This window comes from Orcinus orca, chromosome 14 (assembly GCF_937001465.1).
Source record: "Orcinus orca chromosome 14, mOrcOrc1.1, whole genome shotgun sequence".
NCBI classification, from domain to species: Eukaryota; Metazoa; Chordata; class Mammalia; order Artiodactyla; family Delphinidae; genus Orcinus; species Orcinus orca.
This window is the reverse complement of record NC_064572.1, coordinates 88,732,732-88,749,230: the sequence shown is the minus strand read 5'-3', so window position 1 is coordinate 88,749,230 and position 16,499 is coordinate 88,732,732. Positions and strand designations below refer to the sequence as shown.

At 49.0% G+C, this 16,499-nt stretch overlaps 1 protein-coding gene across 1 annotated transcript in view; it reads left to right on the top strand.

The window, feature by feature from the left end:
• Nucleotides 1-16,499, top strand: part of TCERG1L (transcription elongation regulator 1 like) — a 196,933-nt gene that overhangs the window by 109,978 nt on the left and 70,456 nt on the right. The gene's annotated exons all lie outside the window — the stretch shown is intronic.

Sequence of the window (16,499 nt, the reverse complement as noted above, 5' to 3'; positions counted from 1 at the left end):
TCTCTGCAGGGGAGAGGGCAGTTGACAAGCACACTTACCTCTTCTGGGGTAGATTCATCCATCTGTGTGCACATTTACTCAACCATTCAACACTTATTAAGCACCTACTTTGTGTCATTCACAGTTGATTTAAAGTAGATTTAAAGATGAAAAGGCATGGAGAGGGTGTGGAGAAAAGGGAACCCTCCTGCACTGTTGGTGGGAATGTAAATTGATACAGCCACTATGGAGAACAGTATGGAGGTTCCTTAAAAAATGAAAAATAGAGCTACCATATGACCCAGCAACACCACTACTGGGCATATACCCTGAGAAAACCATAATTCAAAAAGAGTCATGTACCACAATGTTCATTGCAGCTCTATTTACAATAGCCAGGACATGGAAGCAACCTAAATGCCCATCGACAGATGAATGGATAAAGAAAATGTGGCATATATATATATATACAATGGAATATTACTCAGCCATAAAAAGAAATGGAATTGAGTTGTTTGTAGTGAGGTGGATGGACCTAGAGTCTGTCATACAGAGTGAAGTAAGTCAGAAAGAGAAAAACAAATACCATATGCTAACACATATATATGGAATCTAAAAAAAAAAAAAAGGTTCTGAAGAACCTAGAGAGAGGACAGGAATAAAGACACAGACATAGAGAAAGGACTTGAGGACACGGGGAGGGGGAAGGGTAAGCTGGGAGGAAGTGAGAGAGTGGCATGGACATATACGCACTACCAAATGTAAAATAGCTAGTGGGAAGCAGCCGCATAGCACAGGGAGATCAGCTCGGTGCTTTGTGACCACCTAGAGGGGTGGGATAAGGAGGGTGGGAGGGAGACGCAAGAGGGAGGGATATGGGGATATATGTATATGTATATCTGATTCACTTTGTTATAAAGCAGAAACTAACACACGATTGTAAAGTAATTATACTCCAAAAAAGATGTTAAAAAAAAAGAGCTCCTTCTGTTTTCAAGGAGCTCACAGCTATGAAATCAGTCATTTAAAAGTGATACGCGGGAATAGAAATATGTATCACGGATTTTCAAACACAGGACATGAGGTCTTTACTCCGAGTGGCACTGAGTGCAGGCTTTGCAGAAGAAAGGAACAGTGGTGCTGACAGTTGTGGAGGAGGGAAGGACTTTGTCAGGCAGAGAGGGAAGCAAATTCCAGCAAACAGAAAACTCTAGTGCAGAGGCACAGACACAGGGAGTGTGGAAAAGCCAACATCCCAGCCCAACCAGATGCAGAGAGAAGGAATAGTCAAAGTGGGGAGGTGACTTTGGCCAAAGGGGTCAGATGATCCCTGCTGAACACCAGTGCCAGAGTAGGTACATGGCTCTTACCTTATGGAGTTTATCTTCCAGGAGACATGCATCGACCAATAATTTCAGTAAAGAGATAAGAAAAGGACAGAGCACAGGGCAGAGCAAGGATGCTCTGCTCAACGTGGAAAGTCATGGACAGCGTCGGAGAGGATGAGCCCTGAGCCCCTTTTGCAGGAAATCGTTGCAGACACAGCGGGGACATGAAACTGCACCCTGTGCTTATTCTGGGGAGGGGTTCAGAGCAGCAGGAGTCCTAGAGAACAAGATTGACAAGTCCTAGGACAAGGAAAGAACGGATTGGATTCTGTCCTGTGGAGAAAGGGGTGCCACTGAAGGGCATGGGAGGTCCAAGGTCAGATTTACAACAGAAGGGCTGATTTCTGGACCAATGCTTCTGATTCTAGTTGACAAAGAGCTGATCCAGGTGGTAACCAGCCCCACAGAACTGGGGAAGGGTAAACCTAGGATAAGAACCTTCATTTGAGTATTTCCAAAACAAAGGGTCTCTTTTTACCAGGTGCTTCATGGTAAGTGTAGGATTGACTGTTTTTAATTTTTAATACCTTTAAAAAAGCTAGTCATTAAAAATGCAAGTCCCTTAGAAAACTTCTCCTGTGCTCTCAGCCAGTGCAAGCCCTGTCTTGGGCGGCACCGAGCAGAATAGACAGGACGTGGATGCAGTAGGTCTCCTCGACCCCATCCTTCCAGGCACCTGCACTTGTCATAAAAATACATCTGTGTGCGGGAGTGGGCTGGCTTCTCGATGGCCTCAACAGAGGAATCATTCTCCCAGGTGACGGGCTGTTTACTCTGACGTCGAACCAAATTGGATTATACAGCAGCCGTGACAAACCAACTTGTGGGCGCTGCACTGTTTCTTCTCCCGTAGCGCACAGACCTGCAGTCCCCAGCCTGTATTTTTGTTAAAGGTTATGTTTGCCTTAAACTAATTAAAGCCATTTGTATCAAATGACTGAAACAACTTCCCTTTTGAAAATAAAGAAAATAACTGAAAGATGTTGGCTGCCCCCCCAAAAAAGTCTGAGTTAATTTCATCAACTGACATAGAACTGCATTATTAATTTTATTACATCTAAATGTGAAAATAAATCAGCTCGGCCAGGGCTGAAGGTTCATATAGATTAGTCTGCAGAAAGTCAGAGCTGCCTCAGTATGAGCTCTTTGGAGAATAACCAGCCTACAAATGCTAAAGCGGGGGCTATATAAATCCATGGCCACCACATCAACTATGCAGGGAATCTGCATAGCTCTTTCCAAATCACCTTTTGCTTTAGCCATGCGGAGTTTTAAGAAACATAAGGACACGTTTGTGCATTGGGCATACACCCTTGTAAGTATCTGTTCATTTAAATCGCACCAGTGGGTTAGGTTAGGATGAATTTATCACACATCATGATTTATATCTAAGAAAAAATTTTGAAACAGGGTCTTTTTTGTCTCCATACAAATTCATGATCCTTTTAATGTGTTGTTGGATTCTCTTTGCTAGTATTTTGTTGAGGATTTTTGCATCTATATTCATCAGTGATATTGGTCTGTAGTTTCCTTTGTTTGTAGTATCTTTGTCTGGTTTTGGTATCAGGGTGATGGTGGCCTCATAGAATGAGGTTGGGAGTGTTCCTTCTTCTGCAAGTTTTTGGAAGAGTTTGAGAAGGATGGGTGTTAGCTCTTCTCTAAATGTTTGATAGAATTCACCTGTGAAGCCATCTGGTCCTGGACTTTTGTTTGTTGGAAGATGTTTAATCACAGTTTCAATTTCATTACTTGTGATTGGTCTGTTCATATTTTCTATTTCTTCCTGGTTCAGTCTTGGAAGGTTATACCTTTCTAAGAATTTGTCCATTTCTTCCAGGTTGTCCATTTTATTGGCACAGAGTTGCTTGGAGTAGTCTCTTAGGATGCTTTGTATTTCTGCGGTGTCCGTTGTGACTTCTCCTTTTTCATTTCTAATTTTATTAATTTGAGTCCTCTCCCTCTTTTTCTTGATGAGTCTGGCTAAAGGTTTATCAATTTTGTTAATCTTCTCAAAGAACCAGCTTTTAGTTTTATTGATCTTTGCTATTGTTTTCTTTGTTTCTATTTCATTTATTTCTGCTCTGATGTTTATGATTTCTTTCCTTCTACTAAATTTGAATTTTGTTTGTTCTTCTTTCTCTAGTTCCTTTAGGTGTAAGGTTAGATTGTTTATTTGAGATTTTTGTTGTTTCTTGAGGTAGGATTGTATTGCTATAAACATCCCTCTTAGAACTGCTTTTGCTGCATCTCATAGGTTTTGGATTATCGTGTTTTCAATGTCATTTGTCTCTAGGTATTTTCTGATTTCCTCTTTGATTTCTTCAGTAATCTCTTGGTCATTTAGTAACGTATTGTTTAGCCTCCATGTGTTTGTGTTTTTTACATTTTTTGCCCTGTAATTGATTTCTAATCTCATAGTGTTGTGATCAGAAAAGATGCTTGATATTATTTCAATTTTCTTAAATTTACTGAGGCTTACTTTGTGACCCACGATGTGATCTATCTGGAGAATGTTCCCTGCGCACCTGAGAAGAAAGTGTAATCTGCTGTTTTTGGATGGAATGTCCTATAAATATCAATTAAATCTATCTAGTCTATTGTGTCATTTAAAGCTTGTGTTTCCTTATTAATTTTCTGTCTGGATGGTCTGTCCATTGGTGTAAGTGAGGTGTTAAAGTCCCCCACTATTATTGTGTTACTGTTGATTTCCTCTTTTATAGCTGTTAGCAGTTGCCTTATGTATTGAGGTGCTCCTATGTTGGATGCATATATATTTATAATTGTTATATCTTCTTGGATTGATCCCTTGGTCATTATGTAGTGTCCTTCCTTGTCTCTTGTAACATTCTTTATTTTAAAGTCTATTTTATCTGATATGAGTATTGCTACTCCAGCTTTCTCTTGATTTCCATTTGCATGGAATATCCTTTTCCATCCCCTCACTTTCAGTCTGTATGTGTCCCTAGGTTTGAAGTGGGTCTCTTGTAGACAGCATGTATATGGGTCTTGTTTTAGTATCCATTCACCAAGCCTGTGTCTTTTGATTGGAGCCTTTAATCCATTCATGTTTAAGGTAATTATCGATATGCATGTTCCTATTACCATTTTCTTAATTGTTATGGGCTTGTTTTTGTAGGTCCTTTTCTTCTCTTGTGTTTCCCACTTAGAGAAGTTCCCTTAGCATTTGTTGTAGAGCTGGTTTGGTGGTGCCGAATTCTCTTAGCTTTTGCTTGTCTGTAAAGCTTTTGATTTCTCCATCAAATCTGAATGAGATCCTTGCTGGGTAGAGTAATCTTGATCGTAGGTTCTTCCCTTTCATGACTTTAAATATGTCATGTCACTCCCTTCTGGCTTGTAGAGTTTCTGCTGAGAAATAAGCTGTTAACCTTATGGGAGTTCCCTTGTATGTTATTTGTCATTTTTTCCCTTGTTGCTTTCAATGATTTTTCTTTGTCTTTAATTTTTGTGAATTTGATTACTATGTGTCTTGGCGTGTTTCTCCATGGATTTATCCTGCCTGGGTCTCTCTGTACTTCCTGGACTTGGGTGGCTGTTTCCTTTCCCATGTTAAGGAAGTTTTCATCTCTAGTCTCCTCAAGTATTTTCTCGGGTCCTTTCTCTTCTCCTTCTGGGACCCCTATCATGTGAATGTTGTTGTGTTTAATGTTGTCCCAGAGGTCTCTTAGGCTGTCTTCATTTCTTTTCATTCTTTCATTCTTTTTTCTTTATTCTGTTCCATGGCAGTGAATTCCGCCATTCTGTCTTCCAGGTCACTTATCCGTTCTTCTGCCTCAGTTATTCTGCTTGATTCCTTCTAGTGTATTTTTCATTTCAGTTATTGTATTGTTCATCTCTGTTTGTTTGTTCTTTAATTCTTCTAGGTCTTTGTTAAACATTTCTTGCATCTTCTCGATCTTTGCCTCCATTCTTTTTATGAGGTCCTGGAGCATCTTCACTATCATTATTCTGAATTCTTCTTCTGGAAGCTTGCCTATCTCCACTTCATTTAGTTGTTTTTCTGGGATTTTATCTTGTTCCTTCATCTGGTACAAAGTATTCTGCCTTCTCATTTTGTCTATGTTTCTGTGAATGTGGTTTTCCTTCCACAGGCTGCAGGATTGTAGTTCTTCTTGCTTCTGCTGTCTGCCCTCTGGTGGTTGAGGCTATCTAAGAGGATTGTGCCAGCTTCCTGATGGTAGGGACTGGTGGTGGGTCCGCCAGAATGGTTTTGACTTCTGTGTTCTGATTTGCAGCTACATCTTAACATGAGCGATGATGCTTTGGAGCAATAAATGGTCTTTCCTATAGTATTTGCAAAGGGCTGACAAGTTTCCCTTAAAATTTTCATGATAGAATAGTTGCTACTACAATTTTTTTGAAGATCTGGCCAGAAGAACAAGCTGTATTTTGCATGGAAGATAACTGGACCTGGGGCTGAGTTTACACATGTGGGGAGCAGGGACGCAGGGAGCCCCTCTGCTCCTGACTCACAGGGCCCCTCCTGGGTCTCCGTCCAGGCTGGGGTCCTCTCTGCCTGCTCAATGGCAGGCAGACCCTGTGCAGTAGACGAGGCTAGTTTAGGATGATGTTGCCCCAATTATTGCTGGGATCCCATTGCATGAGCACCTGCCTTGGCAGACGTTGTGCTCAGCACTATAGTATACTCAGTATCTCTGTCCACAGCCAGAACCTTCATGTGGTACTGCTATGGACTGAATGTTCCTGCCGCCCCCCTCAAATTCATATGTTGAAGCTGTAACCCTCAATGTGATAGGATTTGGATGTGGAACCTTTGGGAAGTCATTAGGTTTAGATGAGGTCATGTGGGTGAGGCCCTTATGATGGGATTGGTGCCCTTATAAGAGAGACACAGAGCAGTCTGTCTCTCTGTTGTATGAAAACTCTTGGAGAATGTGGCATCTGTAGAGGAAGAGATCTCTCACCAAAACCCCACAGTGCCAGCACCCTGATCTTGGAATTCCAGCCTCCAGAAGAGTCTGGAGAAATAAATGTCTGTTGTTTAAGCTACCTCATCTATGGTATTTTGTTACAGCAGCCTGAGCTGACTAAGGTATTATTTTTCCTATTCTGTTGGAAAAGTTGAAACTCAAAGGAGGTGAGAGATTGTCCCCATATTTCAGGCCTAAAATAAGTAGCTAAGCTGGGTTTAGACTCCCAGGCCTGCCTAATTCCGAACCCCAGTCTCTGTGCGGAGCCCAACACCAGTCTGGTACCCCAGGAGGCAGTGGCTGCTGTGCCAAACTCCTTGGTCCCTGAGCTTCCCAAACCAGGTGAAGGGAGAGTATTGTCCCTAACTGAACCCCACTGTAGCTCCCTCCTCCCAGGCCAGGGACCCATTGCTGGGGGAGGGCCCAGCCCCGGCAGGAGAACCAGAGGGTATGTCCCAACCACACAGACCCAGGAGATTCCTCAGACTCAGGACAGCTGCTTCAGTTCCATGGTGGGCAGTGTGTTGAGGGGAGTCTGTGCCCCCCTGTCCTGAGCCCTAAAGTTCCCCAAGATGAGAATCCCCTCCAATGGCTACATCAAACCCAAGGGCCCAGCCACACACCTCCTCTTCATGGGGCTGGACATTGCTAACAATAGAACATGCTCAGTGATCATAATTCCCATTCCAGCAACAAGGGTTTCACAAATCTCCCTTTTATATCACAATTGCTTTGATATTGATTTTTTTTTACATAAATGTTCCTATTTGATAAAATTTAATGATGTAATTTAGAATATGAATATATTTAATCATGCATTTCTCTTCCATATATAACTAAAGGTTATATAAAAAATGTACTTTGAGGATGTTTTAAAATCTGAGGCCATGAATACTTATGCCAAGGTAACTAATGTGTTAAATACGATATCTGAACTCTAAGACTCTAACGCTTAATTTTAGCATTGTCAAAAGGCTCCTAGGACTGCTACAGGCCTCACTTGAGATTCCTTTTCTATGAAATAATAGTAACAGTAGCTAGTAGCCTTGAAAAAATCTTCAGTGTGAAAATAAAATGTAATTATTTTGTTACATGTATAAAGCACTCTATAATATACTATGTATAATGCAGTATGTATAACATTATTTATATTGACAATTTCATATGCCATTGTCTACGTATTTTTAGCTTTCACAGCTCCTTGTCATATCCACATGGTGGGGGGGAGGGGGATGGCTGCTCTCTCGCTGGCCTGCGTGGCCTTATCTCCCCACTGGGCCCTGTCTTCTGTCACTTGCCCTGGCATCTGTGGTCCGAGTCCTGTCCCGGATGTGGGTCTCAGCTCTGGGACCTCCTATTCCTTGTTTCCATAAGTTGTTCCCGCCCCCTTGTCCCAACCCCTGTCCATCTTTGGACCCTCCCTCCACCTGTCGATTCACCTGCCAGCTCCAGAGGAACCTGTCCTGTCCTCTCCCAGGTGCCCCTGGCCGCAGGGGTGGTTGGTCCTGAGGCCTGCAGCTCACCTGGCTTCACGTGCCTTTCTTTCTTTTCTTTTTTTTTTTTTAAACGTCTTTATTGGAGTATAAGTGCTTTACATTGTTGTGTTAGCTTCTGCTGTATAACAAGGTGAATCAGCTATATGCATATGTATATCCCCATATCCCCTCCCTCTTGCGTCTCCCTCCCACCCTCCCTATCCCACCCCTCTATGTGGTCACAAAGCACTGAGCTGATCTCCCTGTGCTATGCGGCTGCTTCCCGCTAGCTATCTATTTTACGTTTGGTAGTGTATATATGGCCATGCCACTCTCTCACTTCGTCCCAGCTTACCCTTCCCCCTCCCTGTGTCCTCAAGTCCTCACGTGCCTTTCTTTTCCCTCTACCCACCTTGTACCTCATGCCACCTTAGAGCAGAGCCACACCTGCCACATGTTTTGACCAAAAAATGAAGAAACTGTCGTGAGCCTTTTGGAGCACTGCTGTCACCAGGTGCAGAAACCCCTCTGCGGTCAGATCAGAAGTGGCTTCTGGGGAATCAGGGTACATGGGCCCCCTCTCGTGGAAGGACCTGCCCTGATCAGCGGTGTGACAAAACCGTCGCTGTGTGTGCACTCTTTCCGTCACTGTGACGTGCCAATGCAGGTTCTATTCGTCTGCTGTCGATCAGAAATTAGTAACCTTTCCATTAACCTCAAAACCCACATCAAATAAAAGTCTGGGCTCCTTTTGCTTTAATGACCTCGGATTTGAAGAAATTGCTGGAAGCCCCCATCTCCCAGCCCTCCACGATGGTCTTACTGGTGGTTGGGCTGTGCCTGAACTTCCCGGGTTCCTGGGCCTAGGCTGGCTCGGCCTCCTGGCTGCTGTGAGGTTGACACCCAGGGAAACCCGGGGGACCCAGTGGCCTGTGGGGCGGGACAGGCTGAGCTCTTCACATCCCAGCGCTTTAAACAGAGGAGTCTTGACACCTCTGCTTAGTGCATTCTCGAATAGAGAAGAAGAAAGTTTAAAAATTAACTTAAATGATACCAATTTGATGTTTCTGTGTTTTTAACTGGAGCCAGTCCTGCCCTTAGGGCACAGCGTGGGCTGTCACCAGGACCCAGGAAAGGAAACAGAGAGGTTCTCCCCTGGGGCTGCTCACGCGTGTAGCTCCCACCCAGGTGGCCTGGGGACCCCACCTGTCCACTCTGTGATGGGGCCCCGCTCACCCTTCCCACCGCAGGGAGGGCAGGGGGAGGTGTTGCCAGGTGCCCACACAGGTCCCCCAGGGAGAGATGTTTGCCTGGTGTCCCCACGAGAGAGAATCATAGGCCCTCCTCGGTGGGGACCATACAGGAGCGTGTCCCCAAGGGACCAAAACCAGCGTCAAGGATCATGTCGAGTTATTAAATGCTGGAGTCCAGTGAAGGAGTTGACGCTTCTCTCTTGGCGTTGCTGCGTCTCCTCATTCAACAACTAATCTGGGGCTCTTTGGGGGGTACAGTAGGGTCCTGTCTCTTGGTTCTGTTCTTTAACTTGATGAAAGAGGCAGCCAGCAGGTGTGGACACTGGACGGTCAACCTGGCAGCATTTACACTGAGGCAGATGCTGGGTCCTGAGGGATCTGGGGACACCTGGTAGGTGGGGCGGGGGGAGGCCGCCCCGTGTCGTGTGCTTCCCCCGGAGCCCCAGCGTTGGGGAGACCTCACGTCTGGGGGGTGGGGGAGAGTCTCCACGACCAGGTTCTGCATTAAAGCCAGGGCCCGCGAGAGCGGGGGGTCCTGTCCCCGAGGCTGGAGGAGCCCTGCCTGTCGAGTGAGACCCTGGAATCATGCTCGGCCCCGAGGGGCCCCCTCCAGGCCTTTTGAGGAGCTCTCAGCAGTCGTGAGATGCTCGTCGTTACATTCGTCGAAGCTCAGCTGATGGAACGAGAGACGCGCAAACTGCAAAGCGTGTCATCCTTGTCCAGAACGACTGCAAGGACCTCAGCCAGCGGCCTTCTCGTCTCTTGCACCAGCCCACGAGCATCTCACCACCAAGCCCCTACGAGCATCTCTCTGGCCATTGTCTGGTTTCAAATTCAATAGCTATTAAAACAGGTAACCTCGGGGTGCAGAGGCTGGACGAAGCTTCCTCAGGCGGCCCTCCCGAGGAGACTTCGGCTGCGAGGCAGAGTTCTCAGGGGCCCAGGGATGGGCCGAGGTCTGCACCTGCCTGGCGGGGAGGCGTCCGGCTTTGCCATCTTGACCACACTAGGTCAGAACCTCCCTTCCCTGTCACTTCAGTCCCCTGTGGAAGCCGCGATTTCTTAAAGCTCTGAGAGGGACGTGAGGGAGCTTGAAAAAGCCTCAGGACAAAGAGAAGGAAGAGACTTAATAACTGTCCAGGAAGGTAGAGGCGACTTAGGTAAAAAATGGCAACATGCCGGCCCTGTTACTGGAGAGAAAAGGACTACGGCAGAGGGGCTTGGGGGCTGGACGGCTACAGTCTGGGAGCACAAGTGTCATTAAAGACGAAAAGAAACTGTAGTCTGGATCTAGAACGGTCAGACGTCGGTGGAGACGGGAGATATGGGGGGAGCATACAGGGGGTATCGTGGGGAGTCCTGTCCTGGGAGCCCGCCCCCCAGCCTTTCACCTGCCCACCAGCTGACATTTGTCCCATGCCTGCTGCTCAGTGCCAGCCCCGGAGGTGGCTGTTAGCTGTGGCCGCGGGAGGCTTGCTGGAGGCGGGGGCACAGCGCACCCTCCACCCGTCACGTGCATGCAGGCGTGAGCGCCCAAGCAAGAGGAGGTGACAGAGCTCCCTCGGAGTCAGAAGAGGGGAAATGATAGACCGTAGGACAATTTTCAAAGATGCTGTCCGTGTTTTGAAAGCAATGCATAGTATATATAGTTCTTATAACAGACAACTTATTTTTGATGTCAGCTGTAGAAAACGTCATCACACTTTCTGCACTCATATGTCAGCTTTTTTTCCATTCTTTTCTGACGTGGGTGGACCAGAGAGTAACCTAACTAAGTAGTGGATTTCTGTGTAATGCATTTAACTGCTGCGATGGCTGGAAAGTCATCAAAATAGTAGTCTTTTCTGTGTGTGTGTATGCCTGTCTGTCTGTCTGCGTGTAAGCATGTGCCCGTGTGTGTTGGGGGTGCACCCTTGCCTCTCAGGTGGATGGGCTCCTGAGCCCCTGGTGCCAGCTCGGGTCCTCAGGGTAACCGCCGTGACAAGCCCAGCCGTGACCCTTGTGACACCCACTTTGGTGGCAGCAGCACTGCCAGGTGTGTGCTCTCTGGCATCCCCGGGACGAGGTCGGGTGATGGGAGGATGTTTTCCCTCTTTCAGCAGCTGTAATTCCTGTGCTGCCTTGAGAGGTGGGCGTTGCTGACATAACTCAGCCTGGGACTGTGAAATGGATTTATGCTTTTTGGAAAAGATTGAATGCCGCACTTTTGCAACATGCTCTCCCTGAACCAAAGAGAAGTGTTTTAAATGATGGTTTGCAGCCTACAGGAATGTATGAAAAATGTAGGGGGGCTCACAAATGATGTGCCATTTGCCTGAAAATGATATTCAGTTACAGTGGAGGCTAGAAGGCCTTGTCTAGTTTTCTTAGGTGTGAGATGAGATGACTGTTTCTGCTTTGCTTAAGCATCGCAGAAATTATTTTAAGGCAGCACTTACAGGAGACAGTATTCGAGATTAAAATACCATTCATTATTCTCCTTAAGGCATTTCTTTAAGTGGGTGATACGCTATTGGTTCTTGGAGGTGAGAACATTCATATATGGAAGTGGGGTCACTAGATCGTGGCAGACACAGAAAATGGGACCCCAGCACTCCAGGATTGCCCCTAGCACCCCATGTCCTACACAGGCTTCTCCAGGACTGGGGCGGGGGGGTCACTGGGGAGAAACCTCTGTTTCTGAGCACATTCCCCGGCAGGGACCCGTCTGTTCACTTCCAGTCTTTGCAGGCGGAGGCCTGTGCGCACGTGGGGTTTAGTGGCGTGGACTGGCTTTGTCAACCTTCCCATCGTGGCCAGTGGTCTGCAATGACCAGGGAACTCAAGTCATCCTGCTGTCCCCCCAACCTCACGGGCTCCCCCAGGAGGTCACAATCAGGGTCGTGTGGTGCAGACCATCTCTGGATCAGGGGTCCCCTTGGTCTAAGAGGAGATGCCCCACTAATTCCAAATTCGTCAGAAGCCACTGTTGGTTTTCAGGATAGAAAAGGTTAACTGTCTCTTCTGCCCTCTTCCTTGGGGTTAATCCATTTCCTTCTTCCCCAGCAGGAAACCAGAAGATTATTCTGGCCCTCCAAGTTCACTGCTTATATCTTCTATTTTGGGGGAATATACCCCAAGCAGTTGCAGATGTCCTGTTGACTTTCAGAATCCCAGAATTGGAAGAAACTTAGGAGATCGGTCCATTTTATAGATGAGGAAACTGAGACCAAGGGAGGGCAAACTTTATTGGATTAAAATGAGATTGAATTTCAGAGTCACCTTTTGAATTAAAAGATGCGGACATGTTTTTATATCTTTTTGACAAGTTAGACAATTTTGACTCGTCTGCTGTGGTTCTTTATGTTAATGATTAAGAAAGCAACTTTTAAATGTTTAAGACAATCCTAGTGCTTTATTCAATATAGTTCTGGGTGTATAGTGATTGTCCCATTACCATCGTATAAGAGCCATCTTTGCTCTGAGGCCTGATACCAGATAACTTTGAGTCTTCACATCCCCGGGACTCTAAGGGAACAGGTGGCTTAGATGGGGACTGATGACCAAGAGGTGACATGCTGGGAAGCTGACATGGACCCCTGACCTCAGATTAGGACCCAGCAAGCCCACCTCGCTCTTCTTCTAGGGAAACGAGGTTGATTGATTGCCGAGCTAGACGTTTCCACGGCTAAGTCTCGCCTATGAGGAGCATGGCTTTTCTGTCCCCTTTGTTCCACGGGACAAGTTTTGCCGACTGTTCACCTTCCGAGGGCTGTTGTGTATCCCCTCCCGTCACCCTTGCCAACTCCTGCAGCATTTTGAGGGAAGGTGCTGTCTGATTGCTCACTCCACTTCCCCCCACTTCTCCCCGCGAACAGCCAGGGTTGTGCTGGATTCTGTACAGGCAGCAAGTACGTGTGTTCAGTGGACTGTGTGCAGTTTTCACACAGGCCCCCTTTCTTCTTCCGGCTTCCATGCGACCTTTCTGGGCCTCCTTGTCACTCAGCCCTGCCAGGAGGAAAAGCAAACTATCTGAGAGCCCTTCCCCTCCCAGGGCTGGGCTTGATCAATAGACCAACCGCCCCCAAAGATCTGACCATCCTGCCCCCCTCACAGGGTGGAAGGGCATCACGCACGCCCCGAAGCACTTCAGCACCAGGTCTTCAGACCTGTTGATTCTCCTCACAAACTAGTTCTCTTTGACACCCAAGGGAGCATCTGATGGCAGCATCATCGGGGTTTGTGGAGAGGCCCAAAGCACAGGGTGGTTTAGCAGGTCAGAGTGGGCCCCGGAGTGGCCCTCGGGGAGACGTAGCATCAGCTCTTCCAGGACGAACGTGGAGACCCAGGCTATCACGAGAGGGATCTGGGTGGCCCAGCTGAGCCAAGGTGCGAGGCTGCACGAGCCACGGCTGTGAGGGGGGTGGGCTCTTAAGGAAGCCGCGCAGGGCGAGGCTCAACGTCTGTCACAGGCGCTCTGGGGGGCGCGTGTGCCGCGAGGGCCTTCAGCGTGATGATCAGGGCCGTCTTTGCAAAGGAGCCGTCACAGCGAGCAGCGCCGTGCATGTAGCCCAAATGCCAGATTTGAAGAGCCAAGTTTTACAAAGATCAAGTGTTTTCAATAAAGGAAAAAAAATTAATATACTTTCTCAGAATAATGAGGGCACACACGTAAGCAAGACTGCTCTCATTGAGAACTGCGTTCTGAGGAGCACACAGGGCCTTGCGGTCAGTTTCCTCGCACTGTTTTTACAACGTGTAGTATTTGCATGAGGTGAGAAGATCCTCCCATTTCCAGTGACGCCCGATGGCTTTGTTTTCTGTGCGGAGCCCCCGCATCGGCACACGGCCCCTCCCTCCGGGCACGGCCCGTGCGGACTGCGAAGGAGCCCAGACCGTGTGCTCAGGCGGTGGAAAGCTGCTCATTTCTACTCACAGCTCAGGCCTCGGTCCAGCAACTCGAAAGTAGAGCCCAGGGTCATAACCCAGACCCTTCCACTTCGTTGCAAATTCAAGCTTTTCTCCCCTTTCCTTGGGCCTTGCCGGGAGGCAAGGTGGGAGCAGGGAGAGTTCAGCTTCCTTTTTGTTCTCTGGCCTCCTTCACAGAGCAGGGGTCGAGTGTCCCAGGTCCTGTGGGCGGCTCTGGGGAGGTTCTGCAGGCTTGGTCTCCTGGGCAAGGCAGTGTCCCTGTGTCCCCGGCCTCTCTTTCGCACAAGAGCTGCTCTGGTGGCCTCTTCAGACGCCACCCTCCGTGGCTCTCTCCTCAGTGCCCCCCACCCCGGCGCAGGCCCTTGCGCTTTTCTGGCCGGTGTAGACCTCTTGCTAAGGCTGCCCACACCCAGGCATCCTTGCAAAGCCCCTCTGCCCACCTTGGGCACCAGCCTCCCACCCTGTTCCTCAGCTGCAGCGGCGGGAAGGGCTGGGTTCCGGGACTGCCCCGCGGATGCCCCCTGGCAAACCCCCGTTCCCGTCTGGCACGGAGTTGGTGGCTGGTGGGATCAGGGCCTGAGCTGAAGCCCAGACGGGGGTCCCCGGCTCTAGACCTCGTGACAGGCCGGGCTCTGCAGGACGAGTGGGGACAGGGTATCAGAGAATCTGCTGTTGACTCAGCGGAACCACCCGCATCCCTCGAGGCTGGGGTGTGGCTGGTTGACTGAGGATTGCTTTACAGTCCCTTCCCCGAGGCCGACGGTGAAATGGCCCTGTAAGTGGTGCTGCCAGGCCGAGGCGAGCCTCTGGGTGGTGGTCACGGCTGCCCGGGACCCCAGTGGTCGGCACTTACCACCCCCGTGTGAAGGGGATGTGCGTTCCAGGCTCCAGACGCACGCGGTTTGGAGATGTGAGGGCAGCCGGAAGCCGCAACGTCTGGGGTCCACGCTTGGTCTGTTTGCCACCAGCCTGAGCTAAGGTCCCTTTAAGAGCCAGGACCAGCCAGCTGGCCCCTGGGGAGAGCCTGCAGGCCAGGCCACGCTTCAGAGTGACAGCAAGCCTGGCTGCGGTCCTAACAACCTCTGTCCGTACATCCATGTCCGTGACAGGTGGAGGCGGGGCCTCAGGGCTGGCTCCCGCGTGCTTCCGCCTCGTCCAGACGCAGCACCTCTGTGGGGACTGGACTTTTGGTCCAGGTCCAGAGCTGGCCCCGGGGCACTGCTGCATCTCTGAGGTACAGTTGTTAGTGGGGTGCCTGCTTCCTCACCCAGGCTCTGGCACGACTGCCCTGCAGCCTGGACCTGGCTCTGCAGCCACTAGGGTGCCAGGTACCGATGCCCACCGTGGCACCATGGCCGGGCCCCAGGTGGGAGCCAAGCCCAAGCATGCACACACACACGTACACACACATACATTCGTGAGAACACACAGACGCACACACACACAGACACGTACACACACGTACATTCGTGAGAACACACAGACACGCACACACACACGTACACACACGTACATTCGTGAGAACACACAGACGCGCACACACACAGACACGTACACACACGTACATTCGTGAGAACACACAGACGCGCACACACACGTACACACGTACATTCGTGAGAACACACAGACGCGCACACACACAGACACGTACACACACGTACATTCGTGAGAACACACAGACGCGCACACACACAGACACGTACACACACGTACATTCGTGAGAACACACAGACGCGCACACACACGTACACACATGTACATTCGTGAGAACACAGACGCGCACACACACAGACACGTACACACACGTACATTCGTGAGAACACACAGACGCGCACACACACAGACACGTACACACACGTACATTCGTGAGAACACACAGACGCGCACACACACAGAGCGGTGCTTATCGTTCTCTCCTCCCTTCCACTGGGAAGGAGAGACCCTGGGACCTGCTCAACTGTGTTGCACAGACAGGAGCCCCAGGTCAAGCAATCCCTTCCAGACCCTTCCAGGGTCTCCTCGGTGAATTTATCTATTTGTGAGGCTGGTGTGTTTAGGTGGCTTGGTGTTTCTACTAATCCTTGCTCCTAACACCCTGGTTAATCTTGCTGTCCGTCACTGCCCGCAGACGTCTGAGGCTACGCAACGTCTTTGAATAAGATGAAGCCTAAGTCTGTTTTCATATCTGGAGTCAGGTTGTTTCCACTTTCCCCTCCCTCCTACCAGACAGTCACTGTCTGCACAGTCAAAGCACTGTGCAGGCCACCCATGGGGGCCTGTGTCCACTTTAGTGATGGGCAAACAACGGTAACGGGAAGTCTGGCCAGCATGGACCCCCAGCCCCTGTTGGGACAGGGCTCAGGGTGGCCCATCACGGCCACTGGCTGTTGAAGCCTACGGAAGCCTGCCTCTGCTGCCCACATTGGGCCCCTTGTCAGGGAGACCTGAGTCCTGTCCATTGTGACCCACGTGGCCTGGTCCAGGATGCGTGCGTGGACAGTGCTGTGCAGGCTCAGATGCTGTTGCCAGGACCTCACCATGGAGTCG